Genomic DNA, 5,159 nt, shown 5'->3' with positions numbered 1-5,159 from the left:
ATACTTTCCCCTACCATGGTGATTACAGAGCAAACCTAACTCAAATGATTTCAAACTTCTGATTATATCACATCTTCTAATTATTGACTGACCTAAGAATGTCACTGATCTATCACTTTTCATCTACAGATCAAGACATGGGGAAATATACTCCACTCATATCAGGAAGACACTGCAAAAGTTATGTCAAAGGTACACATGCACACATATACACACACGTATTTCTTTTGTTAGGGAAGGAGTAAAGAATTGGAATACTAATCCAATCTAATACTTTTGCTAAATTTATGAATCACGATACCCTTGAGTGTAATCTATGCTATCTTTTAATAAAATTTTCAACCAAAAAAATGAGATACTATCATTTCACTAAGAAACTTTAGGGCCAAAGTATTACTGTTATGCCTACTTTTAGCATTTCTCAGTAGAAATATGAAGAAATATGAAGAAAACTTACAAATGATAGGGACGGATGAAGAAACATTTCCTACTATAGGAAAAATATAACATTCTTAGTCTTTCCAAATGAGTTCTAATAACCGTAAAAAAGGAAAAATAAAAATTTAAAAATATTTTATTTTACTTTTCTTGCCTGTGTGGTAAAGATTATGTGTTATAGGATTTTTGAAAAAGGAGATCAAAAGAGCAAGACTGATTTTGGAAAGCTCTTTGTAGTATCTAGAATTGAATCTAAATTTTAGAAATGTGTCTACGGACATGCTACCCTGAACAAGCCCGATACCATCTGATCTCGGAAGCTAAGCAGGGTCGGACTTGGTTAGTACTTGGATGGGAGACTATCTAGGAAAATCAGGTACTGTAGGCATAAAAAGTTAAAAAATAAATGAAAGTTAAAAAATAAATAAATACATAAAAATAAGGGTTTGTAAGCTGACAAGGTCCTTGCAATCTGTGAGGTCAACCAAGGGTTGCTTCACCTAAAAATAAATAAATAGATAAATAAATATATTTTAGAGATATTTTGCACAGCTAAAATGTGCATAATATAAACTGAGTCCAAAACACATGCTTCAATATACTCTATGAATAGTAAAAACACTAAATAACTGTAATAAGTGTGTGTCTTTAGGACTTGTGGAAAATGAGGTGACATAAATAGTATTAGTCCAGTTCAAGCTCTAATATGAAAGCATTATGTTGTGGTCTTAATTTTTATTTTAATATTGGATTTTGTGGACATTAATAGTCATAGAAATACATTGACTATTGGAAATAATTTTTAAATTTCCAACTTATGTAAAGATTTTTTAAATTTTTTTCATTTTTATTGGATAATAAATGTAGTCAATGAACAATTAGATCTGCAATATTTATTTTTATTTTTATTATTTTTTAATTTTTCAATTACAGTTGACATTCAATGTTATTTTATATTAGTTTTAAGTATGCAGAATGGTAGTTAGATATTTATATAATTTATGATGTCAGCCTCTCGATAAGTCTAATACTGAACTGGCACAATGAAGAAAACAGAAACAGACTCATAGCTACAGAAACTTATGTAGTTTCATATAGTAATTAAAACGACTTTTTAAAAAGATTTCTAGAGTTTTCTTTTACAGAAGAAACCTGTTTGACATTCATGACACATGTATTTTAAGATATTCACGAGTCCACAATTTGTATATATAATTTCCCTAAAACATAAGGATAGCAAAAAATTATACTAAAGATTAATTTAAAATATCCAGAAAGTATTTTCATTTCAATGAATAATGTCCTGGGATTCACAAAAAGAGAAAGTCTAGATTATTCATTAAACCTACTTGTTTGGCAGAAAATAGAATTTACTTTGCTTTTTGGCCAAAATAAGTCAGATAAAAAAATTATTTCCAATAGTCAATGTATTTCTATGACTAACTTTTCAAATTAGTATACATATGTTCACAGTGGCATTTTATTCTAAAACCAGGTTTTATGAACTCTTCTTTTAGAAGTTCTGTCATCCCAAGTTGTGAAAGTGACTAAATTAACATTAATTTCATCATTGTCTATTGAATCATACAACTATTTCTACATTTTGTTGTAAGAGTTATATATTTAAGGAGAATAATTTCATCATTTTTTCACATATACACTTTAGATTTCTTGGTAAATGAAAATTATTTACACCAAGCAATCACTGAATCTTTTTTGTTTGTTTAAAATCTATTTTTCTTTCCATATATTAAAGTTATTGGGATAAAATTGGTTATAAAATCAAATAGATTTCAAGTATATAATCCAATAATATGTCATCTGTGTATTGCATTGTGTGTTTACCACCCAAAGTTAAATTTCCTTCTGTCACCAAATATTTGACCCTCATTACTCCCATTTACTTTCTCCCTCTCCCACTTCCCTCTGGTAATCACTAATCCACTGTCAGTGTCCATGAGTCTCAGTTTGTTTGTCACGTTTGTTTGTTGCTTTCAGTTTTATATCCCAAAAATGAGTGAAATCAGATGGTTCTCGACTTTTTTTATCTGACTTATTTTGTTTAGCATGCTGATCTCAAGAGCCATCCATATTGTCACAAATGGCAGTATTTCATCTTTTCTTATGGCTGATTAGCATTCTGTTGTACGTAAGTGCCACATTTTCCTTACACAATCATCTGTCGACGGACACTGGTTGTTTCCAAATGTCTTGGGTACTGCAAACAATGCTTCTATGAACATCGGGGAGCATATATCTTTGTGGATAAATGCTTTCAAGTTTTTTTTATAAATATTTAGAAGAGGCATTGCTGGGTCATGTAGTAATTCTATTCTTAACTTTTTGAGGTAATTCCGTACTGTTTTTCAATACCAATTTACATTCTCGCCAACAGTGTATGAGGGTTCCTTTTTGCTCACAATCTCTCCAACACTATTTATTACTTGTCTTGTTGATGATAGCCATTCTAAGTGATGTGAGGTGATATCTCATTGTGGTTTTGATTTGCATGTTCCTAACAGCTAGGAAAGTTGAGCATCTTTTCATATGTCTGTTGGCCATTTGTGTGTCTTCTTGGGAAAAGTGTCTGTTAAGGTCCTCTGCCCATTTTTTAATTGGATCGTTTGTTTTTCTGTTGAGTTGTATGAGTTCTTTGTATATTTTGGATCTTAGGCCCTTATCGGAGACGTTATTTTCAAATATCTTCTCCCATTCTATTGTCTTTTGTTTTGTTGATGATTTCTTTTGCTGTGCAAAAGCTTCATAGTTTGATACAGTCCCATTCGTGTATTTTTCTTTTACTTTCCCTGACTTTGAGGTTAAATTCATAAAATCCTCTCTAAATCCAAGGACCATGAGTTTAGTACTTTTTTTTTTTCTCTGCAATTTATCATTTCAGGTCTTATATTTAGGTCTTTGACCCATTTTGAGTTAATTTTGTTGTGTGGTGACAGAAAGCAGTTTAGTTTCATTCTTTTGCAGGAGGCTTTCTAGTTTTCCCAGAACCATTTATTGAAGAGGCTTTTCTTTCTTGATGGTATGTTTTTGTCGAAAATTATTTGTCCGTTTATACGGGGGTTTAATTCTGGACTCTCAATTCTGTTCCACTGGTCCGTGTGTCTATTTTTCTATGAATAACATTGCTGTCTTAATTACTGATGATTTGTAGTATAATTTGAAGTCAGGCAGAGAGTTACCTCCGGTCTTGTTCTTTTTCCTCAGGATGGCGTTGGTTATTCAGAGTCTTTTGTACTTCCATACAAATCTGATGATTTTTTTGTTGTTGTTGTTCTATTTCTTTAAAGAATGTCATTGGGACTTTGAGTGCGTTAAATCTGTATTGTGCTTTAGATAATAAGGTCATTTTAATTATGTTGATTTTTCAAATTCATGAACACAAAATATCTTTCCATTTCTTTGTGTTTTCTTCAATTTCTTTTAATAATGTTTTCATGATTACATAATAGTTTTCAGTGTATAGGCCCTTCACATACTTTGTTAGGCTTATTCCTAGGTATTTTGTTGTTGTTGTTGCAAATGAAAAAGAAATTGTTTTTTTTTTTAATTTCTTTTTTTGAAAACAAATTGTTAGAATATAGAAAGGCTATGGATTTTTGTACAATAATTTTGTATGCTGAAACTATTGTATTTGTTTATTATTTCTAATAGATTTTTTGTGGAATCTTTAGGATTTTCTATATGGAGAATCATATCATCTGCAAAAAATGACAATTCAACTTCTTCATTCCCAATTTGGAATCCTTTTATTTCTTTCTCTTGCCTGACTGCACTCACTAGGATTTCTAACACTATATTGAATATAGTTGTAATAGGGAATAGCCTTGTCTTGTTCCTGATCTTAGAGGAAACATTTTTAGTTTTTCACCCTTAAGTATGATGTTAGCTGAGGGTTTGTTGTATATGGACTTTATTATGTTGAGGGACCTTTGCACTCTCTCAATGGGGGTTTTGAGGAAGAAGTTTTCCTTTAGATTAGTGCTTTTTGTTTTCTGTTTAAGAAATAGTTCCATACATCAGAGTCATGAGGATTTTTTTTTTGTTATTTTCTGGACACTTTGTTGCTTTTATCTTTCATGTTATTTAGCCTCTTTTTTTCTTTGTGTGTTCTCCATTTTTTCCTCGCCTTTGATTTCTATTTTTACACCACTGTGGTTAGAGAAGACGCTTGATATAATTCCAATCTTCTGAAATTTATTAAGATGTTTATCGTGGCCTAACATGTAGTTTATCTTGGAAAATGTTTCATGTACACTTAAAAAAATGTATATTCTGTTGCTTTGGGATGAATTGCTCCAAAAATATCAATTAAATTCAACTGGTCAAGTATGTCATTTAAGGCCACTGTTTCCATGTTGATTTTCTGTCGAAGATCTGTCCACACTCAATAGAGTGTTAAAGTTCCCTATGATGACTGTATTACTGTCAATTTATCCCCTTATGTTGGTCGATATTTGCTTTATATATTTAGGTTCTCTTATGTTGAGTGCATACATGTTTACAAGTATTTGTTTTTTCTTCTTAAAGAAGTTTCTCCAGCATTTCCTGTAATGCTGGCTTGGTGATGATTAACTTTAGCTTTTTCTTGTCTGAGAAGCTCTTTATCTGTCCTTTGAGTCTGAATGATAGCTTTGCTGGATAAAATAATCTTGGTTGTAGATCTTGGGATTTCATCACTTTGAATATTTTGTGTTAAGCCCTTC

General features: G+C 31.1%; 1 pseudogene; it reads left to right on the top strand.

The window, feature by feature from the left end:
* Positions 1-707: 707 nt before the first annotated feature.
* On the top strand, positions 708-826 carry LOC112484571 (annotated as a pseudogene).
* Positions 827-5,159: the final 4,333 nt, after the last annotated feature.

Source organism: Pteropus alecto, unplaced genomic scaffold (genome assembly GCF_000325575.1).
Source record: "Pteropus alecto unplaced genomic scaffold, ASM32557v1 scaffold250, whole genome shotgun sequence".
Lineage (NCBI taxonomy): Eukaryota > Metazoa > Chordata > Mammalia > Chiroptera > Pteropodidae > Pteropus > Pteropus alecto.
The sequence above is the reverse complement of the archived record's forward strand: the minus strand, read 5'-3'. Positions and strand labels throughout refer to the sequence as shown.